This window comes from Opisthocomus hoazin, chromosome 5, assembly GCF_030867145.1.
Source record: "Opisthocomus hoazin isolate bOpiHoa1 chromosome 5, bOpiHoa1.hap1, whole genome shotgun sequence".
NCBI lineage: Eukaryota > Metazoa > Chordata > Aves > Opisthocomiformes > Opisthocomidae > Opisthocomus > Opisthocomus hoazin.
The window spans coordinates 67,688,866-67,716,432 of NC_134418.1; the positions used below are offsets into that span (position 1 = coordinate 67,688,866).

At 40.3% G+C, this 27,567-nt stretch overlaps 1 long non-coding RNA gene across 1 annotated transcript; it reads left to right on the plus strand.

The window, feature by feature from the left end:
- Nucleotides 1-4,730: 4,730 nt before the first annotated feature.
- On the plus strand, nt 4,731-27,481 carry LOC142361450 (uncharacterized). Its single transcript, XR_012764078.1, has 4 exons — nt 4,731-5,084; nt 10,493-10,696; nt 12,755-12,867; nt 27,158-27,481. It is a non-coding gene; the product is annotated as an uncharacterized LOC142361450 (long non-coding RNA).
- The last annotated feature ends 86 nt before the right edge of the window (nt 27,482-27,567 follow it).

Genomic DNA, 27,567 nt, shown 5'->3' on the forward strand with positions numbered 1-27,567 from the left:
GAGCAGGGTCAATTTCGTCCATTCAATATAAGTTTAGTTTACCAACATCCAAATTATGCTGCAAAATTCTTATATTCCAGCCTACTAAATTCTCCTGATATTCACATCAGCTGAAAAATAAATGCCTCTGCAGTTATGGAAAATTCTGTGTTAATACAGCATCTCCTATGGAGATTATATACTTTCTATTCCAAAAGTAACTAAGGAGGCTGGTAAACAGCTGTTACTAAAATAACCATCTAAGGAAGCAAGTGTCACTGACTTGCACCCGACAGAAGAAACTTGTCTCAAGGGAATTTAAATATTTGTGTTAATTTTTTGTACAGCTTGGACTGGTAGAGGAGTTTTGTAAAACTGGGAAAAGCAGGGGATTATAGCTCCACCTTAATGGGAGTGGGGTATAGCATAGTCATTGCCATATCATGTCCCGTGGCACATTAAATCTGTAGTTCTTATCACTAAAGCTCCAGTTACTTAAAAAGGGGGACTAGAATGATCCAAGTCAGAAGAGATGTGTTAGCTTGACTGATATATTAATGGAGAACTAAAGGTGATTATATTTCTGTCCATTAATTGTAATCATTCATCACTGTTTATGGCAGATAGAATTTGAGAAGTTAATTGGACCTTTTTTTTAAGTAAGATTACACACTTAGTTGCTAAAAGTAGTAGTGTTGATGTAAAATGCCTCACAGAAATTTGAGTATATGATATGGTACAACACAGCATGTTGATTAAATGACTGGAACGTAAAATCAGCGAGGAACGGAAGGTAGAGACGCTTGGTGCCTTAGGGCCTTAGGGGCTGAAAGAAAGTACCGTTTCTTAGAATAAGTGCTCAGCTTCCTGATTCAGCACATGTGTATAGAACTCTGAGGAGCCGACTACATGATGCCATTTAAAATCTGACCCTTGAAAGAACAGGTGAGGAACCTTGCTTCCACTGACACTACTAAAAAGCTAGAATCGATTTATTTACAGCTGTGAAACGAGGGCAGGATGTGTCCCAGTGCATATTTACAAGGAGAATACAATATGAACATGCAGTGAGGACGGCTCGTATCCAACCAGCTGGCAAATTTTAATTAAATGGAATCACATTGGCCCTCTAAATTGGGATAATATTACAATGAATTGGTTCTCTGCAAATCAGGAGAGTGAAGCTTCCTAATAAAGATCTGTTCATCAAAGGAGTGCCCAAAGGGACAGCTGACTCACCAGAAAATAGAAGGTTTATTATGGTGAACCACCTCTGCTGTCCTACATACTCAGTGAAATCCTTCAGACATGACTTTGACTATGATGCTGTGGAGCTTGCTGGTTTGGATTCAAAGAGTGAGTGGACAATTAAAAAAAAAATTGACGTCCTGGTGCCCCTTTCTCACAATGCCTAGAAAGTCCTTTAGTCCAGCATCTGGATTTGAACTTGCCTCTCAAGAGCCCTTTCTTGAGAAGAAACACTCCTTTGCCAAAAAAAACCTTGCCCAGTATTTAAAGCTCTGTAGCAGGGGTCATAGATCAAAACTCAGGCAGGCTGAGAGACATGGTGAACCTGCGTCTCTGTGCAGTGTATGGTGGCAGTAACCACCAAGTTACTGAGCAGAAAGTAGAAGCAACTGCTCTTCCGTCTATCATTTAATGGTATGCGCAGTTAAACAAAGAGATTCTAGGCCCTAAGAAGACTTTCTTTTTATGACAATATTTTTGGTTGTAAACACACCTGTCTGACATGCTGTATACAGGCAGAGAGGAAATCTGACGTGACCCGGTGGATTTACCTCCCAGCTATCTGTGGCGATTTATTGCTCAGAACATGCACTGCTGAGAACCCAAATTTTATGTAGCAGTTCTTCTTATGTATCATGCAGGGGAGCCCTTGCACTTGACTCAGGGCTGTAAAGACCACTGGATGACACAACATTTAAATAAGGTGCTGCAATACTCTAGTCCATTATGAATCTTCTCTTAACAATAATACTTTGTCTGATTAGCAGGTCATTTTAAGTTACATCACAGTGTGACCATGGAGATCAGGCTACTTATTAAAGCTGACAACTGAAGGTTTTTCTAAAAATAAGCTCCCACTTTGCAGACAGGATTTCTCAATCACCTTAATATTTTGTGGTATTTGGGGATAAAAAAGATACTCCAATGACTGGAAAATTTCCCAAAGGATGTCTGGAAAATTGCAGAAAAAGTCATATGATTCATGAATTGGCCATTCATTCAGGAAATTATCCTATCATACTTTCTAGCTGAGGGCTGAAGGGATCAGGCACTGTGTCATTCAACTTTCAGGCTCTTTGTCTCCATATATTAGATCCCTCCCTGGTACATCAGCAGGTGTCCTCCTGCCACGTGAATCACCCACAGGACAGGCATAAACGATGTGCCTGCCCTGCCTGCCCCGTAGAGAACCCCTGCCACTGTCAGTTTAGTAGTTTGAGTACTTAGTAACAGAAAATCTGGGTTTAATTATCTTCCCAAGCTGATGGTGGCCTAATCATATCTCCTCCTCTGAGAGGGTATGAGGATGAGATGTTCTCTACATGAAGTGTTAAAGTGATATTAGTGTTTAGTAGCAAATCCTAGTTTCACTGGATGAGAGGAAGGAAGCATCAGCTCCCTCAGTCTAGTTAACATTGCTCAGTGTGGACACGGGATTACCAAACCCTTACTCACATATTTCTTGCTAGAGTTTAGTGGAAACTACGAACATCAAGCTAGGATTTCCCAAGTCTGTTTTCTCTTTTCAGTGCCCTAACAAGTAGATAGTAGAATAATGTTCCTGTTTTTCCTTCATGTAATCTTGCATGCATTGCACAGTGACACGCATTCAAGAGGCTTTGGATGTTGCTTTTCATAAACCCCAAACTAACAGGTCACCAGATACTCCTTTGTAAAATGTGATTTACAGCTTCTGAAGACATGGAAAGAATCAAGTGAGGGACTTGAATTGCAAGTTCTCCTGATTCTCCGACTCCAGGTGAGAGGCACTGTCGCTTCATCAAAAAGACAATTTCTGTGGTTTCATACTGGAAGGGACTCAGATTGTAGGTGTAGACTGAGAATTCCCTGAAACCATCCTATGTACTGGGCCCCTTCCAGTTTTTCTGGAGAAACACTTAGTCTCCTGACCGTTCTCCTGGGAGCTCAGTGATCTGCCCCATCCAGAATGGCTCTGGACAGAAGCAGTACCCCGGGCACCTGAAGCACCTCAAGGGCTCATGAAGGGAGACAATAGTAAGTTTAGGTGCTGCCAGTGCCTAGCTTAAAGCTAGATGGTTTTGTTTTCTTCAGTTGTAATGTCAATCAGAGTCATGAGTCATGATATCAGGCAGAGGCAAAGTGTGCTTAATTCATAACTCAGACTGATGAGTATTTAATTAGCTTAATTATGTTTACAAAACTGGGAAAATAACTTTGTTGTTTCTCGGACAGGGAAACTGATGCGTAAGGAAAATAAGGAGTTAGTTTAATATCAGTGTTCCCTGCTCCCTAGCTCAAGTCAGAAGGCCAAATACATTTTCTGGACAGGCTTTTAGTGAAGATTAAATAATGAAGTTATACAGTGAAGTTTGCCAAAAGGCATAGAAATGCACACCTAGAAAAGGCTTCCTGCATCATCGAGACCTCCCTTACCTGAAGGCCGTATTTTAGAATTATTTTTCTGGAACATTACCCACAGTATTCTAGATGAGATTTTCACTTGCTTTAATACTTCTTCATCACCGCTTGAAATACTAAATCTAGTTGGAAACTTTATAAACTGCTAGTGCTCAATGCCGCTAATGTGTTCAGATCTCTTCTGTGTTGCAAATCCTAATAGGCCTAACTCTAATAGGCTCATACCAGAAATTCTTACTAATATCTTTTTTTCTGAGTTTAAGTTTCACGCTATTCTCCATTTAACTACTGTTTTTGTAAGCCTCACAATCATTCTTTATGTATAATGAGCTATTCTCTCCTTTCTTCATAATTCCCCCTAGCTTCATCATCATAAAATTTTGCTAAGACATAGTCAAAGTCATTAGGGAAATAGAGATCACTTAAGGGAAATATTAATTAAAAACCTGATTGAAGCATGTCTCCAAAGTTAGTTGAAGACAATGTAGGATAAATAAATATCTCTTTAACCTCTTGCCACTGGCCAGATTATGTTCTACTTGTGAGATGGATTTAATCAGGATGGTTACAACCACATCTTGGAATCTTGAAATGAGCTACACATAATTAATATTCCAGGAGCTCCATACTGCTGTTCAGGAGGGTGTATATGGATGCTTCTTGTTTGGCAAAAAAAGAACAAAAGAAAACAGAACCTTATACACCAGACTATTATTATTATGTTAAAAACCACATATAACTACAAATACAGAAGAAGAAAAAATTGTCAGCCCTAAAGTGCTCGCAATTAAATAAGAAGGAAAACTGGGTTAGAAAAAAGGCTGGAAAAGTAGTGTCATAACTACCGCATGGTACAGTCATTCTTAAAAAACCAGGCCAATAATGAACTCATCTGCCTAAACATCAAGTCGCTGCTTATGCTACTGAAAAGGTGTTTCGGGGGAGCTGAAAGACGCTGAGGGAATGCTTCTGAGAGACCGGATTTTCTTTTACCCGGTATTTTGAAGAGAGGTGCAAATGTGATTTTGGTACTTAATTTTCATAAAATGGATTGATATTTTCTCATCAAAACTGAGCTGTTTTCCTAACTTCTTCTTGATGAAACTATGTACTCTTTGCTGGATTTTAATCAAGTAGGTAGTGTTAACTGAGCTCCTGCAGGGTCTGCCAGGCAGGCAGTTTGGCAATACCAATACGTATCCCTATTTTTTTCGCAGGAGGTTTGAGTTCAACAGTCCAGAGGTCTGAACCAGATCTGGCCAGGCTGTGTTGAAGTGCTGGAGAGCCGTAAAAGCAGACCACAGCTGCTTCAAAGAGGGAATCGGAAAGCTGTGTCTCACCAGTGCAGGCTGGTTACATTGCAAACTGGTACCAGCTCGGGTTCGTCTTCAGCTGTAATGTGCAGCAGGTCAGAAGGAGCTCTACCCTGAGGTTCAGCCTCTCTGCTTGTTGTGGAGGTGAGGAGGAGGTGGACACATGTGCAGAAAGAGACTCTGTCGCCTCTGCCTGTGAGCAACCATTCTGAAAGCCCAAACCCACACGCGGGCTCAGTCAGGGAACAAATAATTGAGGGAGTCCAGCTGGCTCACCTTGCACGGTGTTCTCAAACACCACACAGTTTCCAATAGGGAACTTTCCTGGAATTTCTGGTTGCAGGTCACTGGAATAAAATTGAAGTTACAAAATATTGGAATTTCCCAGACTTACTCACATTATGAGTCAAAAGCAGATCCCAAAAGTAATTTGCAGTTACAAAGAAACCTTTTCCGCAGTATATGTTAGTATAATATTATTTCCTGCCCCCTTCCCCTCCCCTCCCCAAATGCTGGTAAATGAAAATGAAAATGCTACACAGAGACCTGGAGCTGAAAGGTTAAAGAGAGTTGGGGCCTCACGTTAGCATCTACATGACGTCCTTTGACAAAGCTCAGCCTGAAAATGGCATTGCCTCTTGGCCAGATACTAGGTTACTGGCAGACCACCTACTTCTCAGCAGTCCTGGCTCTCTTATTCTCTAGCTCTGTAGTCCCATAACATTGGTCCTGCTGCCATTTTCTCATACCTTTGTTCTTTTGTAAGATGTACAATTTAATAACATCGACCTTCAGATTCAGTCACGCTTATATCAGATCAATCTCCATTCCTTATTTCCTTTCTTGATGTTTTCAATGTTTCTTACTTATCTAAACCAAAATTGGGGGGTTTTTTGTTGTTAGAACAATGTGAAAAACATAACTTGACAGAATATGTAATTTAAATTTAATGTTTAGAAATAATATAAAACAAACTAGGTTGCTTGACAAGGTTGTGAGGTAACCCGTTTGAGGATATTACCATGTTCCATGTGTGGCTGAACACCATTCAAAGCAGAGAGAATGGATCAAGTTGACCTATGGCAGGATTCAGCACTAAGCCTCTTGGGGCCATAAAAGCGGACAACTCTTGGGTACGTTTATAGAGGATATTCTTTTAGATTCATTTCCCTTCATCTGGGTCAAAAAGAAAGGTAGGAACTCAAGATCCTGTTTATTGTGTAATAAGATTTAAAAATAAATCAGAATAACATTTTTATTATTATATTAAAATCTTATGTTAAACAACTTTGCAAGCGTTATCTAGTATTTTTCTAATACCTTCTCAAAACTTTGAGAATCCTCAAGATTCAGAACTGTGAGATGATCTACTCTGTAAAAAATGGATCCTGCAAAGAACCTCTCTATTTAGGAAGACTGGCTGCAGGAAAGCTGGCACTAGGGACTGCTGCAAAAACCTTGTTATTCCTATAGGTTATCAGGAGCCTTCTGACAGAGTAGCTTTTGCTTAAAAGCCAAAATTTTAAAACTGAGCTGCTTTGTGCAAATACTGACAACTATCTCTTTCTGACACAGTACTGGATCCGTTGCCTGGCTAATGTCTGTCTATGATTAGTAGTCAAGCATCCATGCGACTAACCCTAGGTATACAAATAAGCAGAAGGTGACCCGTTGGACTTGTTCTTCTTGGTGTGTCTGGTTTTATTTGTCATTGTTCTTGTTTCACAAATCTGCAAGTCTCCTGCCCTAAGCCTGGGGTTTCTGGAGACTGTTTTTTGAAACACCAGATTTTGCAGGAATCCGTAACCTAAGAATCTGGACACGTCCTTGTGATCTCAGAGACATGGGTGCAGGTCGTCTGCTGCAGCTCAACAGACATGATACCTGAACTTTATGTCTTCCTTCCCAGCAGAGCGGCCTGGACTTGGAATTTCCCATGACAAAAACACACATTCTCTTCTGAGATTTCCTTCTTGGTAAATCTTGTAAAAACTGGTGCGCTCCTGATAAACTTTGACCTTGATGACAGAATATCCTAAACCGGCTCTACCTGCAATCACTGATTTGAGATGAAGATGTGCTGACTCCTACAGTTTGGGAGAAGAAGCACTGACACTGTTCCCATTTAATTTTAAAAAGCAAGTGTGAGTCATTTAGGAAGTCTCTGGTTTGAAATTCAGCACCTCTAAAAAGAAAACTAATAAGGAAATACCTGAGCGATAAGCCCTTCTTAATAGACAAAGCACAGACGATGGCAGCACTGAACAGTGGGTCGTGCATGGCCAGCTCGTTACACACACACATAAACCACCTAATCACTGGAGCCATGGCTGTGGGTAGCTTGTGTGAACTCGTTTGCATCGCTGCATTTGCTTCATATTGCATGTCCTCATCACAAAATCAAAGTCCAAATTACAGAATCATTCTATCTACATAATGAATTATTTTCCCCAGCACCAAATGTTTTGCTAAGGTGCCTTCAGATGCCTAACAAACATCAGTCAGAGGGATCTACTTATGTGGTGAATTTTCCTTCATTTGCTCTTCCTGCGTTTTCTGTGCAGAGCATATTTCTTTGCATTTATTCGTCTAATGACCTCTTCTCCAGGTCGTGTATGAAATGGCTCCTGCAAATACTCTGTGTTTAAAATGTGCCCATTCGTTTGAACTGAACAAGCACCTCAATCTCGAAGTTTTTGCCTGCTCAGATTTGAAACTGGCCTTCCATACCCATTTTAAAAACCTGCACTTTTACGTCTGTTCTTGCCACACATCTTCACTCTCATTTTAGAAAGGGTAAAGGCAAAATAGATATATGTATGGCCAAAACTAGTGTTGTGAAATAATGCTTATCACTCCCCATTCTCAAAAGCTATTTTTTTTTCCTTTTTCTCTTGGTGAACATAACTATATTTCCATTGCCTTTTAGACTGAGATGCAAGTCAGTACCAGAGCTGCAAACAGAATGCAGAAAACCTGTACGTTGTTTCTGTGGTGTTGTAGCCAGAAAAAAAAGAGTCAGTAATTTCAGTAATTGACTTAATAGTCATAACATATAGTGCATTTATGTGGGTAATCACATCAGTTAAAGTCTGAACTCCAAACCATAAGGATACAAGCATAAACTTTAAATATGAAACTTTCAAAATATGTTTTCTGGGTCTCTCTCTCTCATTGAGACCTTTTCTAAGTTCTTTAAAATATTTCAGACAAGAGACAGTAATTGGATTTCCAGACCTGTCTTTATTACTTGAACTAGAAAGAGACGTCCAGAGTGAAATGGTCTAACTTCTCGCCAGAATGGATTCGTAGCTAATATGAACTGGCTCTGCGTTTTGCTCCCCTAGGGAAAAGGGCCCTCTCACATTTATGTGTTTAAATGGAGTCTCCTAGTCGGTCTTTAGAGACATAACAAGAAAAGTATTAGCATTAATTGCATCCTAATCCGCAACAATTTTGTACATGCCTATTCAGAATTAAAAAAAAAAAAAAAAGAGGAGCAAGACTGAGAGTAAAATCAGTATTAATGGCTTTTTAAAATGTGTGATTTTTTTGGTTTTGTTTTTAACATGACCTCTTTCTAAGCTAGAAATTTTCTTTCCAAAAGCATACTCAGTCTGACATTCTGGTGCTTTAGTTTTTTGCAAACCTGCTGCTGTCTCAATGTAGCAGAAATCTGTCTCCTTCTTTTTCCATCAGAGGTTTCTTAAGAATTTCATAAGAACTAGAAATTCATTTTGGACAGAAAAGATGCCACTACCTCCATTAGAAACAACAACAAAACAACCCACAAAAAAAAACAAAAACAAAAAAAATCTAGAAAAATATCTTGCGTTAGATGCATCTTCTTTGACATTTTGAAATTGAGAACACCTGGGAAATTTTAAAGGCATGTATAATCATTCTTTTCTATGTATACAAAATAAATTACTTCCTTTTTTTTCCCTGTAGACTAGACTGATACATATAGGATATGTAAGTGATTCATTATAATGCACTGTTGAACGTCTATAGGTTCCTTCATATACTAAGAGCAAAGCATTGTTTCAGACAGCTCAGGAGGTTTCTAGTACATCCAGTATAGGGCAATACCCTCAAGGGGAATGGCTCTGATATTTGGGGGATTCTGTAGAACTGGACACCTGAATGGATTCCAAAATATGGCAGTGAAGTCTTATGTCAGCGGCTTCACGTTCAAAGTGTTTGCTAATACAAGTATTTCCACGTTCACCCTCTCACCAGTTCCTACAAGGGCTGAAGTCGAGTGGTATTTTTGTCTCAGACATCATCATTAGAGCATGAGACAGAAACATCTTCAAATTTAAAGTGTTGCTAAGTATGATTATACTGTTAAACTAATTCTGTAGATGGAATAGATGTCATAGGAAAATCTAATTTGCTCTCTCAAATAGGTCTGTTATGCTAACCAGATTAACATGCAGACAGAAGAGTAAATGAAAGTTTTGATTCTGATTGCTCTTAGGGATACATCTTTCTACTAGATGGTGTGATTTTTATATGACTATAAACACCCTTTGAGATTATGGATGGGCATAATTTGGGTTTCAAATGTATTGTTTTCACATATTCTTTGTACCTTGTTTCACTTCCATCCTTAGATTAAGAGTATAATTTGTTATCCTGAAAAACCTTAAAAAAAGACCTACCGTAATTGTGGCACAGAAATGTGGCATAAATGCTGGAGAGATAATAAAGAGCTGTTCCCAGAGGTTTCTAGCCCACAGCAATTTGCATGACTTTTGGCTAATTCAAGTAAACTTCAGATAAGCCCTCTTCTTCAAACTGAATGTAAACTTTGAACCTCTTTAGCATTGCCTGGAAAGAATATTCTGGAAACTAATACTACATGATCCTCTATTTGCGGATATTGATTGCACTGACCAGTATCCAGGGAAATTACTTTTAATATGCTCTGCTCCAAGTCACACATAACTATAGCGAGAGTATTGCACTCACAACAACTTGAAGTTCACATGATACGTTAAAAATATCTTCCAACTTCCTTCCTTTCCACCCACAGCTATGGACCTGATTATAGCCTCCTTAAATCCTGTCTGCATCTCTTTTAATTTTGCCACAAGAACTGATTATGAAGCAATATTGAGTCACGCAGTATATCTAGGGAAGCTGTAAAATCTAATTGCAGTTATGTGGTGACCCCTTGGTGAAAGAATGAGGTCAGATGTAACATGTTAATAGTATCAACACTTTAAAACAAAGCACTAACAGAAACAGAGGTGGAACTCAGTTGTGTTTTTTTTCCCCTTATTGGATTAAGGTGTTCAAATGATTAGAACACGGATTTACTCCTATTTGGGACATGCCTGAGTTGTCGCTGAAAACTAGTTGTATTGGGAATTCAAAATTTTGCTGGCATGTGACAATCTTCAGATATTTTACCTAATTTGAGCATGAATTTATAAGTGAGCTCCCTGGTGCCTTTCACAATGTTTTCCTCTAGCTGTATTTTTAATGTTTTTTTTATTATTATTTTGTAACTTTGCCTGGTAAAAAGTCACTTTGCATTATAGGATACTTTAACCTACGTAGAATGAATGCTTCTGGGGATAGCTGCAGCCAGGTGCCACATACGGAGACAAACTGCCTGCTGATCCTAAGGGGTTTGGTATCAAACCTGAGCTTCGGTGCCCTGTTTCCCATTGCCCCAAAGGATATTCCATTCCAAAAGGCAGTAAAGGAAAAACGAGGATGATCCTGACTCAGCAGATAATAAGGTATGTTGTAGGAATTCCTGGCTGAGGAAACTGAACCCGTTTTGCTTTCCAAGCCATTTTTCAGTCTTTGTGATGTCCTTGGACTGGAACAAAAAGGAGAAGGACATGGATCAGTATGAAGTCTTGCATTTCTAACACAGGGCTTATGAGCTGAAATTCTCTTAGCAGGAACAGGCTTGTTTTATACAGTAAGAGAAGGATTATGACTCCTCAGCTACCACTCAGGGGAGACCTTGCTCCCTACAACTACCTGAAAGGAGGTTGGAGTGAGGTGGGTGTTGGTCTCTTCTCCCAGGCAACAAGTGATAGGACAAGAGCAAACAGCCTCAAGTTGCATCAAAGCAGGTTTAGACTGGATATTCGGAAAAATTTCTCCACCAAAATGGTTGTCAAGCACTGGAACAGGCTGCCCAGGGAGGGCATCCCTGGAGGTATTTAAAAGACGTGTAGATGTGGTGCTTAGGGACATGGTTTAGTTGTGGACTTGGCAGTGATCTTAAGGTCTTTTCCAACCTAAACAATTCTGTGATTCCATGATTCTATATCAGAATTTGCTCTTCTGTATTTGAAGATATTTTATTCTAGTTGCAGTGTTTTATTGTACCCTGCCAGTTTTCGTAATTCAGATCCTCAAAGGTTTTTGGGTCCGTAAAGGAGAATTGTAAGACTACGAAAAACACATTTCCTGGCTGCTTAAGAGTTTTGCGGGGAATGTTTTATCTAGTTATAAAACAAGGCTTGCTATTCAGTCCATCACTGTTAAAAGAAAGTCCTGATCCTCTCCCAGTTCATGGTTTGCTATTCAAAACAGGACTGTACTTTTTGTGATTGAGTAAACTTTCTGTCCTCCTTTGCTTTTTGTGAATTCAGGAACCATCCCTGAACAAGTCTCGCTGAGGAAGAGGCCTGTGTGATAGCAACCTGAAACTGAACCCTGGAATGAAATGACATTTAAAGTTAAATTACTTGTTTATTTATAGTAAGGTTGACTGATTAAATGCCTTGCGACTGCCAGGGTTCCCCTATGTTGCTAAAATGATGTTAGAAGAAATTTTTGTGGTTGTGTAACATCTGTTTGCTCCTGTTTGTCCGTGTCCAGCTCGGTCTGCCAGGAGAGCCCTCCCCGAGCTGCTGCAGCCGGCGCTGCCCCTCATGCTTCATCTGTCCCTTTATCCATGGAGGAGCCCCTCGTTCCAAATAAAAGCGCAAGGCCGTTAGCGTGGCGTAGGAAGGAGCGTGGCTGCTGGTGACAGACGTGGCACCAGAGGAATCTGTGTTGTTCTTGGCTGCAGCCGTTCCCAGGCAGGAAAACAATCGCATGTTTTCTTCCTTCATCTCACAACCCCCGGCGTCCAGGGCAGGAATTTCATTATACTTTGGATGAGTGGAAAAGCTGTAATCAAATACCTGTGACAGGTAGACAGGAAGTTTGCAATAGGCTATGAAAGCCGAAGCAGCAAGAAAAAGACCTGGAGGTTTAAAGAAAAACAAAACTTTCTCAAAGTGTGTTTTAAGGAGCAGCACCTATTGTAGCTCAATCAGCGCTCTCGGGGTTGATGGCTCTGCAGCCATCCCCCCTGTCGGGAGAAGAGTGAGAAGTCAGAAAGGAGATTATCTACGTCTGTCATATGAAAGGCCAAGAAGAAATTGCTTTGTGTTCTCAAACCACAATGTCAAACATTTGCTAAAATGAAAATCCTAGAAAAACTGAGTACAGGACTTGACTCTCTTAAGTGGTATAGGTTAAAATATCCTAAGCATACGTAACAATTTGTATTTGTTAAACCCTGTCTGAGTCAGAATAAGACATGCACTTTTAATGGAAACGCAGAAATTTAACTGTAGTTCTGTTTGAAAGATGCTAATAGGATCCTGCCTTCTGTTTATTTTAATTACTATTTTCTTTCCTTAGAAAGATCCTAACTTTTCTCTCAAGCAAAATAAGAGGTAGTAAACTCCAGTACTGAAAAGAAAAAGAAAAGAAAAAAGGAAAAGCAAGTAGGAGCATTTGGTTGAAAGTGAATGTTTCTGCATGTGCTTGTATCTGACTTTGAGCAGGGAGCCAAGGCCTGGCTTGATGCTGTTTTCTGTCAGCATCCACCCAGCTAACCCTTGGGAGGAGAAGGAAGTTCTGCACCAGCTGATGTCTCAGCTCTTCACAAAGCCCACTGGTGAGTTATTGGTTCTGCTGTGATCCCTCCAAAAGCCCACTAAAACAGGAAAAGACCAAAAAAGAAACTTCTTCTTTGTTAGACTTTAAGTACCGTGGTACAGTGCATTTTTTATGACGTGCATATGCATCACGGTGGAGGCCTCTTCAATGACTGAAGGTCTGTAAGCCTCTGCTGAAAGAGAATAATGCTGTCATAGACATTTTGGGTTAGAAGCATTTCTAATGGCAAATTTTATGTGATAAACTTTTTTTTAAAAGTCATATTTCAGTTACAGTTTTGAGACCTGGAAAGAAAAAACTGTGAGTTTTTTAAATGTGAGCTGCCAGTTTTCATTAAAGATGGCAAAACTTCAAAAAGTAAGTTAACATTTTAAATAGAAGGTAACTCCTGTGTCTTGTCCTATATAGACCAGTTCATCATATCCTCATAAGGCTAATCTCACAAAACCTAGGTCTGAAATTATGGATATGATTTGTATTGTGTGCCTTAAAGCTCTAAAATGGATTGCAGCCAGGTCAGCTGTCCAAGCTTCTATGTAAAGAAAAATATAACAGCATCCTTACTTAGATGGGACCCCAACTTTCTCATCTAATCTTTAACATCCTCTGGCTACTTATTTCTTAATTTCTGTCTCTCCTTGAAATATTAATCACTAACTATAACCAGGAGTGAGATGGGGCTCCATTTGGTACAGACACATAATCCAGTAGTACTAATATTTACATGAGTGCCTGAACTTGTCCATGTAAGTAATCCCTCCAAGGTCATCTCCAAGGACAGGAATATGCTAACAGCAGTAAATGCAGAGCCAGTGTATTCTCACAAAATATCTTCCCTCTCTGATGTGAATACACTTTTCAAAAATGGCCTTTATGCTTTTACATTGAGAATCACTTTTACAAGTTTGAATATTCACAACTGTAAACACAGTATTCAATTAGAAAAGGAGTAATCATGACCCAAGCTTTCATGAAGAATTAACCCTCTCAGCCTGAAATCTTTCACCTACTTTGTACCAGGGAGTGTCTCTGAAACCTTTACTTAAAATAAAGAACAAACAATAAAAGAAAAATCTTTGCAATACCTTTTCTTCCACTACAGAAAAGCAGATTTTCAGTAGATACCTGAATCTTCCTTCCAGTTGGTAGTCTGAAGATGTTGTTTTCAACAAGCTTTCCTGTCTGCTTGTTTGCCTTTATTGCTCTACAGGGATAAACCAGTTTACTTATAGTAACTTCTACAATTGTTTAGTCTGAGTTCTTGTGAAGTGATTCAGTCTTAAGGAAACTGTTTAGAACTGATGCTTTTTTTATATATTTTTTATTATTTTTTCACAAAGCTTCCGAAAAGTCTTGTTGACCAGGAAATTTCTGAAGGGTTGGGTAAGGTTATGAAGTCAATAGCCTAAAGAGGAAACTGCTGCTGGCAGTTCTGGGTATATTGAGCAATTGCATTTTCGGGTAGTCTGTGTTTGTTTTCAGCTTTTATGGTAACCTTTCATGAGGCTTCATGTGGCCGGTGTTTCTTGTGCAGAGGCAAAACCTGGCTGAGAGATCTATTTTTGTTTTTAAAATAGTTTCTTCTTTTGGGACAGGAAAGTAAATAATAATTACATGTGTAAGCACTATGATGCAGGAGTTCAGTAATAAAAGTAGGGAAGTGCAGAGTATTCGAGTGCATGGATATCAGGAATATGTGCAATTTTAGTCAGTAGTGATGGGAATTTGGCAAACACTTCATTTTTCTCACATCCTTTTCCTTTCATGATGTTCCTTTGGGACTTTCTCACAAAGAACTCTAGGCAAAATTTCCCTGAAGTCCCTCACAACATTTCAGTTCAGAATAAAGTTTATGCCTGGTACCAAGTCCAAGACCAATAATGAATACTAGGATGGACTGCTCAGTACACACCACTATTTATCAAGATTACAAAGTCAGCCAGCCTCCAGTATAACAGAAATCTGAGATCATACTTTTATCTACCAGTTTCAAATAATTTAAATTAAAATATTTATACTAATGAGGATCTCTAAAATGTACATGTGATAAAAGTGACCTTGTTTGTTCTTGACAAAAAGAACTCATTCTAATAGAATTTAAGCACTGAATAATTATTTTGTTTTTTGTGGATGTGATCTCAACTGAAGATAGTCAGGAAGATATAGACAAAAAGATACTTCAAATTCCCGTATCAGTAGAAGCTGTTCTTCGGAATTTGTGAGCTTTTGAATAAAGGAACTCAAGTCATGTTATATAAAAAATTAGAGTTCATAGGGGATGTGTCCATCAGCATAATCTTTCAAAAACTTTTTTAGCTTATAAAACATGGAAAATGTGTGGCTGAATGCTCTGTGTGGCTTTGAAAATGTTGCCTCATAGCTTAGAAAGCACTGGAATGAGACAGTATTTCCATATGGAAAAGTTCTGTCACTGGTGGGGCCTTGCATCATTCATCACTTTCTTTTTTCTGTGGAAAACAAGAGTTAAGGAGAGTTGGTTGGTCTGAATAGGAGGAAAGGAAAAGTGGAAAACCCCAAATAAGAAAGAGGTGGGACATATACTGATATAATATATACTATCTATTTAATATATACTGTCTATGTGCAGCCAAACTCAGTCCTAGCAGCAAAATGTTTTTAATTTTAAACAAAAGAAATAGGTTAGAAATCAAGGAAAACAGTTAGTGACTCAAAAGAAAATATAACACCATTAAAAAGTGAATTATGATTGGAAGAATTAAACTAACTGATGCACCACAACTCCTGCAAGTGCGAAAATCCATCAGCCGGGATGACAGACCAAACAATAATGCTTTTTGCCTGGGTGGGGCTTATCTCTAATTGGGGTCTAGTTTCTCTTGAATTCCATTCAAGACAGAAGTCAGAAAACCTCAGCTGGTAAACTGCATTTTCTAGGTCAATGACATGTCTTAACACCACCGTGATAACTGCCTGAAAACGTGTTTCTCAGCCTTCAGTCCTGTAGGTAGGCATTCTGAAAAGTGTTTGTGAACTGTGCTTCTGTCAAAATTTTTTCTCATTCTCTTCCTGGGAAAGGTATGCGTTCTTTATTCCTTAGGGTTTATACAACTAGTGATTAATATCCAAGAGAAAAAAAAATAATCCCACAACTGATATTTCATACTGATGTTTCTGTCATTTAATTATTAAAATCCTTTGAAATTGGAAACAAATTTCCAGGGTCCTTGTCTAACGTGCTCTGACCCCTAGAAGTCACTAGTAAGCATTCCAGCAGGGCCTTCTACTAAGTCCCCTTTTCAAAATTATTAAAATGTGGCTGTGTTTGTCTCTGACATATCATAACTGGATCTGCTGGGGCCTGGGAGGTGTGAACGGACCCTGTCCAGAGGACGGGGCTGTGCACCAGCCATACGGCCGTGCCAGGCATCGTTGGTGGAGTTAGCTGAACGGCGTCATGAACTGGGCATGGGGTTCTTTAACAAAATACATTCTTGCTGTCCACACAAAAGGACTGCCAAGGCCCTAAAAGGTGGTGAAGAAAAGGTCATTTCCTCTGTGTGTACTCTGTCTGGTTGCTCTAGCAATGTTTACCACTCCCGTGGAAACCAACAGGAGTTGCCTGTTAGCTGGGGAGCAGGGAACAGAGCAGCGAGGGAAGAGTTAGGGGCTTATTTTTATCTTATTTCACTTATCCCTGTTTGAAAACAGGCTCTTATCACACTGTGTTTAGAGAACACTTTAACAGATAAATGCAGAACAATGCAGGGAGAATCTGTTGGTGGAGATACGTTCTGAGGAATGGCAGGGAGTATATGTTTGTGCCTCTTTGCTGAGTGAAAGGATTACAGGATTAATCAGCGCCTGCCCGAGTCAGAGGCCTGCTCTTCTCTGTCTGCTCATCTCCCATGCCAGGTTCCATTTTACATGTGATTTCTATCATGTCATCTTTCCTCTAAGTGGCCGTTTCTTTAAAATCTTTACCATTCTTCATTGCTGTGCATTATGCAAGAGACAGTTCAACCTGAGCTCTGTGTCTTCATATATGGGAGACACTTACCAATATAGAGTACATAAGTTCCATTATTTTCCTGTGAGACATCAGATTTTTTAAGACCATCATCATTTTTCAAGGAGGAACTCAGAGAATGAAGGAGATGGAATAAAACTACAGTTTATCAGCCTGCTGCTAATGATTTAATGTCATAAAATTTATAAAGTGATTAAACATATTATCAAGCTTTCTAGATGCAAAACATGAGAACTCAACATTTGCTAAAGAAGAGAGGTCATTTTGGCAAAGAATAGAGGAGAAAGGAAATTTTACCAGGCATTGGACTATCTTTTCCCCTTTTTTGAAGTAGCAAGAGGGAGATCATTGGCAATGCTCACCGTGTTCTCAACCACAGGGGTGTTTCTGTCTTTTTTATATGTGAGGGATTGTGTAGAAAACTGCCATTATTTGAAAACTAAACAGATTGTCATTCGTGCTTTTAAAGCTGTCTGCTGTGTAAGCCGTTGTCATAATCCACCCATATGTCAAATTCAGGGATTGCGTTACTATACCTTTAGATACATGGAGATGCCAGAGACTGTGCAAAAATCTCTTTACTTTGCCAAAGCAAATAAATGAAGGGAAATCCCCGAGGGTAAGGGGCGAGTGGAACAGATGTGATAGCTTTACTTCACGTTCTTTCTGCCTCATACCTAGGTGCCATGTAAGAGGTATAGTTTGAGTGTTGTTATACTTAGCCAATAGTCAGCAACAGAAAAGTCTCTTTTAGTATGTGGGGAGCTGAATTTAAGTCATATCAACCCTAAGGCTGCTGCAAATCTTTTGAGATGCTGAACTCAGGATAATTTATAAAGCTCCTTTTGAGTTGAGGCATACCAATCAAGTATAACATCACTTGAAAAGAGAATTACAGTTTCATTCTTGTAATCTTGCTCTTCTACCCTTTCCACCCTAATAAAGTGGGATTTTTTTTTCTGCTGCAAAACACAATCGCGAAGGAAAAAAAAAGAAGTTGCCAACTGGCTGATTTCCAATTTACGTGGGTATAAATGAATACCGAATCAGCCCAGTATTTGGCTTTATTTAGAAACACATGCCCTTGTCCAGATCCCATTAAGTCTGATGAAAAATGCACTTCATTGGTTTCACTGACAGTGGATTGAGCCCATTAAGAAAAATTGGTTTGGTGTCAGGGTAGTGACAGTTTCTGTGTAAACTGGAAAGGATGTAATCATTTTGTAGACCAAAGGAACATATTTTCACAACTTTAATATGAATTCGAAACAAAAAAATTTGTTGAAAATAAATTCAAAATAAAGCTAGTGCCTGAGCAGGGTCAAGTTTTTCTCACTGAGCAGCACTGCTGGAGGAGTATAATGTGTCTCTTGGTTATCGATGGAGAGGAAAAGAAAAGTATTTGCAAAGACTGTGATTATATTTCCAACATATCAGTCATTGTGGCTGCACTACCTTTAAAGAGAAAACCATTAGCTGTGGTAGACGGTAATAGATTGCTCCTATCCCACAGTGTAGGGAGACACAGCTAAAGAACTGTTATTTGCTTTTACTGACACTAAATGGCTAATGTGAAGTTAACTCAAAATGACTGCTCTGCTCTAAGGGAAGAATGGCTGCACATTTCTGATTCAGTGTACCAGAGGGGTTGGGTTTGCCTTGCACTTACCGTTGGAGTCTTGCAGGATGTGCCAGGGTGTGTGACTGCCGGGCTGGGAAATGGTTTCCCTCTTGCTGGGACCAAGGCTGAGGTCACGCATTGGAGTGCCCCCGACTCACCCCACTTGAGACATTACCTTTCCATGCATGTGTGGTGCGTGCCTGCAGTCAGATATTTGCACAAATATAATTCTTGGTAAAGACACCACGGGCATATACAATCCTAGGACCATGCCGAGTTTCAACACGTCAAACTCTCGTTCCTTCTGTTTTGCTCTGCACCACTTTGTAACGTCCATGCAGCCCTAGAGCCCCTTGAAATAGGATTGGATCTTCAGCCACCAGAGGGGAACCACATGTCTAAAGAGTGTCTCCAGTTTGCATCAGCCTAACAGTGAAGCCCAGATCTCAGCTTAGTCCATGCCCATGAATGGAGATCCATACCTGGCCGGATAAGGAAACGCTGCAGTTCCTGAAAGTAAGCGAGAGCCCATGGGCAGATATATTTTGGGAAAGGTAAGATTTTAGCTAGTTTCTCCAGCAACACAATGTTCTTATGATACATTGAGTTTACTAGCTTTTGAAGAATTTATGCTTACTGAGGCAGTGAAAGCAAGGGGACTCTCATGGAAGTGCTGGGGAGATTTTAGCAGAGAGAATGCTAATAGTAACGTCACCGCTAGCTCATTTCAGGGAAAAAAAAAAAAACAAAACACAAACAGGCTTGGCAGGGGCCTAAGCCTCTCTCCCTATTGATGTGGATAGACACAGCTGTGAAGTCAAGGGGTAATAGGGCAAGTACAGGGGCTTCATTTATATTTCAGGGTCCTTTCTGGGAGGACTGGTTTTTTCTTTTCCTTTTCTTTCTCTTCACAGAATCACAGAATCACAGAATGGTAGGGGCCGGAAGGGACCTCTGTGGGTCAGCTAGTCCAACCCTCCTGCCAAAGCAGTGTCACCTACAGCAGGCTGCACAGGACCTTGTCCAGGCGGGTCTTGAACATCTCCAGAGAAGGAGACTCCACAACCTCCCTGGGCAGCCTGTTCCAGTGCTCCGTCACCCTCAGAGGGAAGAAATTCTTCCTCATGTTCAGACGGAACTTCCTCTGCTTCAGTTTGTGCCCATTGCTCCTTGTCCTGTCACTAGGCACCACTGAAAAGAGTTTGGCCCCATCCTCCTGACACCCACCCTTGAGATATTTATAAGCATATATTAGGTCCCCTCTCAGCCTTCTCTTCTTCAGGCTGAACAAGCCTCTTGTTCTCCCCCCCCTCCCCCTTTTTTTCTTTACTGTCTAAATTAGATCCAGGGTTCAAGTTCATTCAGGAGGTGACAAAACCTGACCTCACTTCTGAACTGAATTCACTGCTGGGATATATGCACGTTGCAACTCTGTCCCAAGGCAAAGTCAAACAGCTTAGCTTTGTGTGGCTTTCCCCTGGGACAGAGGAAGGGAGCAGTGTTCTCAGAGCCAGGAATCATCTCTTGCTAAAAATCAGTGACCAGCAGCACTGTGTCCCAGCAGACCTGGATGGGAGATGCCTGGGTGGAAAGAGCTGGAACTGCTTTGGATGGCTGGATTTCCTTCCACGCTATTGACGGGTAGTCAGAGCAGGCCAAGATGTGGGCCAGGTTTGGGAGTTTTGTCAATCAAATGCAGCTCATATTTGGCGTACATCATCAATAAGCATCAGTGGCTAGTTTTACAGAAAAAATACATTTTTATAATAAAGATCATTTATGTGGCCTGTTTTCTGGTTAAACATATTAAAAGTTTTGGCTACACATCTTTGCACTTCTATGTTTGCATTTGTTTCTTTTCCACCACTTTAATAACAAAACTGCTGCTCTGAACTTGTGTTGTAAATAGCTGACTGGCAACAAAGTTGTTTTGAAAGAGAAGACAAACAACAACAAGAAATCCATTAATCTACACTGCCAATGATATTCCATAACCAGAGCTCAAATCCTGGTTCACATGAACTAAAAGGGAATTTTTTTATTACCTGAGTCTGAGCAAGGACTGTCCATACTTTTGAACTAGACAACAGGTCTCTGTTTCTGTTTGGTTTGTTACGAAAGTTCACTGGATCGTTTCAGGGATACAGGTAACATCGCATAAAGAAATATCAGTTATGAGTGACTTTTTCATCTTTAGCAAATCACAATGAGCATCTCAAGATATCTATGTTTTGCTGTGATCTGTATCTCTGTAAAACTCCAAGCCAAGGTACTTATTAAAGGAAAATGTTTAGTTAATTTTAATGTTTTTAATAAATTAAACAACCATTTTAAGCATTGTTGCAGTGGTCTTAAATCCATTTCATGCACAAGGCCCAGTACCTGAAGTAGATTTAAGAACACCATAAAAAAAGGAAGTCAATCCATATTTGGAGTGACCAATCTAGCTACTGATCTGAAAATTCAGAGACTGTTCTGATTATTAGAATTTGTGGAAGTTAGCCACAGATTTCAAGACAGGAAAGGAGAGAAGAGGCTAGAGACTATGTATGTCGGAACTGTGAACCTGATGCTAGTTCAGTTTCATTAAAGTATCATGAAAAGAGAGGAAAGGAGGAACGTGAAATTCTAGAAAGAGAAAGGGCATAACATATTTGTTTCATCAAATTGTGTACACCGAAAGGATGAGGTGTTAAGAAGCATACAATATGGACTTGTCAAAACACTCCAAGCCAACCATTCTTTGAGAGAGCAGCTAGCCTACTCTGTAAGTGAATAAAGTAGGTGTGAAGTAATTTGACTTTAGTAAGGCTGGACTTTGTTATCTATCTCAGCATAAGCAAATGAAGAAATGTGGTCTAGTTTGAACCTTATTAGTGCTAATTTAACCTACTTATCATCAGCTCCCAGCTCAACATGACATGGCAATTTGTTCCCTCTCCCTCTGGCAGCATTCCTGATGCTCAGCGCACTTCAGTCACCATGCAGCTGGGAAGGTCTCTAGCCTGTCACTGCCAGCCCAAACATCTAACCTAAGCAGCGTTATGCGTCTCCTTCATGCCAGTGGCCTAAAACTGTTATTATCTAGAGACGCTTAATCCCAGCTGAGACTGCACTGAGGAGCCCACCCAAGCAGTTTGGAAGCGAGTCCCCACTGCTGGCAATGGGTGGGAGAGCCCTGATCTGTCCCACATGCTCTGCGTTAGTGTCCAGGCCCTCCAGCAAGAATCAGAGAGCAGGACTGGACTGGCTGACAGTAGTCATTAAGATTAGATTAGAGCAAGTGCTGAGAGGCTGGGCTGGGAAACTCCGTAATAGGAATTGAGTGAGGGTATAGTGAGACCACAGGGACTAAAGCAGAGACTAAAGTAAGGACAGTTGTTGCAGCAGACAAGGTCCAGGCAATGTGGGGTCTAGCTAGGGATATACGCCTGAGATGTGGAGATGTAGTAGCAGCTGCAGAGGCTGGAGATGGCTCTGGACAGCAAGCCACTGTGTTTGCGTCACACCATACTGCAGCATGCCGCTGCAGAGAAGAACCATAGCTACACATTTGAGAGGAGGCTGAGTGACATCAAAATGTCTCCCATGATCTGTCTTCCTGAGTTTCTTGGCTGACATATAAACTGAGGAGTGTAATTGCAGCACTGACACTATGTATTCCTTGTGCGATTTTAAGACCAGCTGTCTCCAATGCATTTTATTTACGCTATCACTTTTCCAGCAGGAAACATCACCCTCAGCATCTAGGCCGTTAACTGGCCAGTGAACGATGTCAGTAATTCAGAGTCTCCAGACTCTTGCTGACTGTAAAGAGCTAGACCAGATGAGCCACCAGAAAAGAGGCCTCCCTGGATATTAGTGAAAGTTGATGGGACTTATAAATGCTGTAAAGCCCATTTGAGATACACTTCTGCCATCACTGCTGCCAGCAGATATATATAAAAACTACGGTGGCTGTCCCTAATGTCGCAGTACAGTTCGCTGACATCTTCACCTGGGTCATTATGTCGGTAGATGATACCATGACTGGGGCTCAGCTTCTGGTTCACATGCTAGCCACAAAGAGATTGTCCAGGCCCTTTGTAAGTGTAGTCTCAGCAGCCTCTGTGGCCTTTGGCTGGTCAGCTTTGCTTCCAGCAGTGAGGGACTCTAATGAGACAGCCAACAGCTGCTGGAGGCTGGTCTCCGAGACGTACTCAGGGCAGCTTCACAGTCGCGTTTTCCTGGATGTTGGGCTAGAACCCAGAAATGGTCACTGTCTGGTCTGTCTTCAGACAGATCTTCACTGGAAGCCTGTGTGGTTGGATGCAGACACTGGCATGCTAACGTAAGAACTTTCTTCACAAACCAGGCATTAAGCAGGGAAGGATTTGGGCAAAGGTTGGGAAATCGCTTCTACTTGCAAGGCTGAGTGATTTTTTGTTTTATGAAACAGAGATAATATGGGGAAAACCAGGAAAAACGGTGTTCCTGTGTGCACTGGGCCGAATGCCTGTGCATGTATACTGCTAGCCAAACGAAAACAATGACATAAAGAGCCTGGGGTTTCTGGCTCTTATTTACCCAGTTATTCTGCCCTGCAGCAGCAGGAATTTCATCCCTGGAGCTGAGCTGTCATGCTAGACTTGACAGCTGTGACAGCCAGACTCAGACTATATCTCTGCAGTCTGACAGTTCCTCTGTGCACTCAGGTGGCCCCATATTCTTCTTTTACTAATCTCAGAGGGGCAGGGCAGCAGCACCCTTGATATGTGCCTTGTTCTAATATACTAAGGTCTATGTACTTTCACAACGGTATTAAGAAATCCCCTGAGCTGAAAATGGTTGGAGTTTGGAAAGGTATTCAGGTGAAGCACAACATCTGCTGGCCCCAATCACGCTCGTCCCTCGGCATCTGCCTGTGGCCACTGTTACAGACAGAATGTTGCGCTATGGGCTCCAGTGGTCTGAAGTAGCATGGCTGCTTTTACGCAGTCATTTGACAATCATTTTCGAATATTTGACGACTGCATGGTCTTCATATGAACAGTACTGCAATTATGTTGCACACAGAATAACAGAATGGTACCTTGACACGATATATCTGTCTGGGCAGGCAACCCCTAGTCCTAGTTCTTTAGATGTTCAAAATGGAGTATTTCCATTGAGTTCTGCATTCAGAGTGACTGCGAGATCTATGGTTTTAACTAAAACGTTCAAGATAAGCACTCGCATAAAATACAGATCCTTAATCAAACAAAGCATTTCAAATCACACTCAAGGACATGAGGAAGCCAGGACACTACTAAAGGCAATGGCTCAGCTGACTGGCCTAACTGATATCACAGTTAACCTATGTAAAGGCAAAAATATAGCAACAATCAGATATAACCTGAAAAAGAGAACATCGTTTCTCAACCACCAGGTTGTTTCCAGCATAAAAATAGTTATCTCTACATGCACTGATGTCGGATCCATTAGTATGTATGAGTCTCGCCTCATTCAAGACAGGAATGATAATGTCTTAGAGGAGAGAAAATTATGCTAAGGGTGCAGTAAAAGGTCAGTACGTTCTTTAACACTGAATGACCACAAAAGCTAAAACCTCTGGCATCTGTGTTTACAGTTAGGTGTAAAAAACAGAATTAGCAGCACAAGAGGTTTCGCCATAGCTTCTTGAACTTTCAGTGCTAGATTTATTTTTAAAGTTGATGTAAGGTATGTAATTTACACTGTACATTTCAGGCATACTGTGTAAAATACTTGTTTCCATAACAAGCTGTCATTGTAAGATGAATGGGATTTCTACAGGGATTTCTGGGTAACATATTTTTGGAAGTTTCTATTTTGGAAATTATTAATTGCTATTACAATTTCTGAGAAACCACGTAGTGTAATAACTAGGCACCAAGTATATAATTATGATTACTCTGAAGTGTGTTTTTCAAACTAGGAGGACACGGCCTTTCTTGCGTGCTTAATTGTATTCAAGCCTCTCAGAAGTACATTTGGTCAAGAGGGTTCATATAACAGCGATTGCTCCAACCCCTAATTTCCGCCCAACATTCCCTATTCTTGAAAAATATCTCCTGAAATCATATGTCACATACTTGCGTTTGTGCCTCAGGCAACTGTTCTTGCTGATTGCTGTCGCTTTCCAGGACTTGGGCTGCTGTATATACATAATGGTTCTTCTGCATTTTGAGGCTCGTGTCCAGCTTGGAGCTGGAGCCCGGGATAAGCACAATTCCTTATAACACCATAATGGTGTGCTAGAAGCGTTCCAAAGACTGCGACTGAGCATCTTGTGGGTCGTAAGAAATTGGCCCTGTGGGCCTCTGGCACCATATGTCTAGCAGGTAGCTGACAGCTGTTCAGACTGAGTGCAAATCAAGAGGAATTTAAGTAAAGAGCAGCTACTACAGTAAAGCACATCAGCGGTGCGATTTAGGCAGAATGCACGCACTATGGTGGGCAAAAAGGAAATCTGAACGTGACATTGCAAGCTGCCCTCCCTGCTGTCCTCAGGAACATCTAGGTATCTTTCTAACACAGTCAGCCAGGAGGAATCCCGAATTGTACTTAAAACTCATGTTAGCTGGAATTGCCTTGACTTGCGCAACAAGGCATCTGTCTCTTCGTTATGTAAATAGAGGAAATAAAGACAAGTACTTGATCCTGTATAGATCTCTGCATGCAATAAGTGCCTTTAGAAAGTGTTTATGTTGCAGAAAGTATAGAACTTGTTGCTGAATGACATTTCAATAATAACTGTCTTCCTGATTCTTTTCAATGTACAGTTGTATTCTTTATGGATTTCTACAGATATAGCTGCGGTACAGTTACTCGTAAGGCATGCAGTTTGTGCCTGTAGCGTGTTGATAACAATTACTAATCATGCATTAACTCTTCCCAGGTCATTGTTGTCTACCATTTATGCATGAACAAACACTGCTTCTAGGAACTTCAAAGCTGACAGGCTAATCCTTTTCACCATTGACTTGCATCTCAGTTCTTAAATGACAGTATAATCCACAAAAGAAATGGCGCTGGCACTAAATGTGTTCGGCCAATTAATTACACGGTCATACAGTTTTATTGAAACATAGGGGTTAAATGTGAGCGTACGGGTTAAATGTGGATGCATACAAACAGGCATCTTTGGATTTGTTGTGGGTTTTTTTTTCCCAAAATGGGTGTGACAATCTTTCTGAACTTTCCGAAAGATTAACTTACAGGTAGAAAATGAGCCTGCATCATTTTAAAGAGAGGTTTAGCTGGTCTTTTAACACTATTAAAAGTACATGATTGCGTGCAAAACCTTTTTTTAAGGTATTATGCTGGCTATGGGTGTTAGAAGGTGCAAAAAGAGTCTAAAACTACTTCAGTGTCACTTGTAAAATACTCCAACACAAGGAGAGGTGCTTCAGATGAGAGAAAATGTTTTTTGACAGTTAATACATTTCTCAGGCCGATTAAGCTGTCTTTAAGGAACACACAGAACTGCGCATAGCAATATTATTAATACTAGGTCCGAGGCTTATTTGCATAACAACAGGAACTATGAACTTAATCACTTTGGAGACTGTTTTTTAGGTTGAAACCTCTGTAAGAGTTTTTCAACCACTGATACCAGCAATGCAAATCGTATTGGCTTCAATGACCTGGGATTAAACTTTAATCTCTTTGGCAGTGACATTAGAGAACAGTAGAATTAACTACTATTCACGTACACGTCCCTGCTTGGTCTTTCCATCTGACACATGGATATCTGTATTCTAATTCACTTCTACTTTCCACATTGATCAATCCTTTCAGGGATTACAGGGCATGTACTCTCTTCTGTTATTTTTTTTTTCAGCCTTGGAGTCCTTGCTACAGTACGTTCATCTTGGCAATAAGAGAACAGGGGGGAAAAAGATCTTGAATTCGTATGCAAAGCTCAACAGCGCTTTGCATGTGGAGATCTGTCAGCAAAGGCATAGCTACATAGGAAATGCAAGTAATAAAATGCCTGCAAGTGACATATGTTTTGGACATCTTGTACGATCCCAATTTCCTGTATATCCACGGCAGCAATAAGACATATGGCTGCTTCCAGTGAAGTACAGGCATTATTAATATGATTATGTCTATTATGATCAATATATGCCATTGCTGTTTGACAAGCTATTTATCTATCAGATGCATAAAGCCTAATATAGCCCAGGGTTATTAGACTTACCAGCAATACCATGTTTACAGGGGCACACATTTCTAATCGCTTGCTTGTTAAATTTTAATAAATAAGACACTTCATTGTGCATGCAGCTCTCTTAAAATTCTTCATTTTAGAGCCTGCACCAAAGCATAATTGTCTGAATTTGCCAGCATTCGGGTCAACCCTGTAAGGATCATCTGTCACACTCAGTATCTGTAAAGAAGAGAGTGATGAGGGAGCTGGAACGTTAAGGAGGATAGTCTATAGTTTTCTCCATCTGATGGTTCATCTGTTTGTAATTTTGTTCACTGCTGGGTTTGATGCTTTAAGTTCCCATATTTCAAAATGGAACAAAAATCACGAGTCTTTTCAGAAGGAAGGAAATCAGGTAGCTTCCACAGCTCTGGTCATTGCTACCAGAAGGGAGAAACCCTTAATATCAAAAACCTATTTTGTCCCTCTTTCCCACCTCGTAGAATGACCTGAGGATACACACCTCTTTACAACAGTAGAAAAGGAAAGATGAACAAAGAACTTTCGGCATTCTTTAGACATCAATCTCTCTTAGGAGCCCTGTAAACCTCCACACCTTCTGGATGATCACCAAAGCCATCAAGATGTGACAGGTGACTGAAATCTGCAACATCTGTAATTGCAAGGGTTACAGAACACAAAATCCTTTTTAAAATGATGTTTTATAATTGTATGAATTAATTCAACTCAGTTTGTAAGAAAATCTAGTTTAGTGAGCACTGAAACTAATGAAATCTGATTTCCAATCAATGTGGGTCTTGTGGCTGCATGGCCTTTTAACTGAATTAACCTGAAAGCTAAGGCATGGGTACTTCTGTTATTAGAAATTGAAAAATACATATTTGCTTTGCTG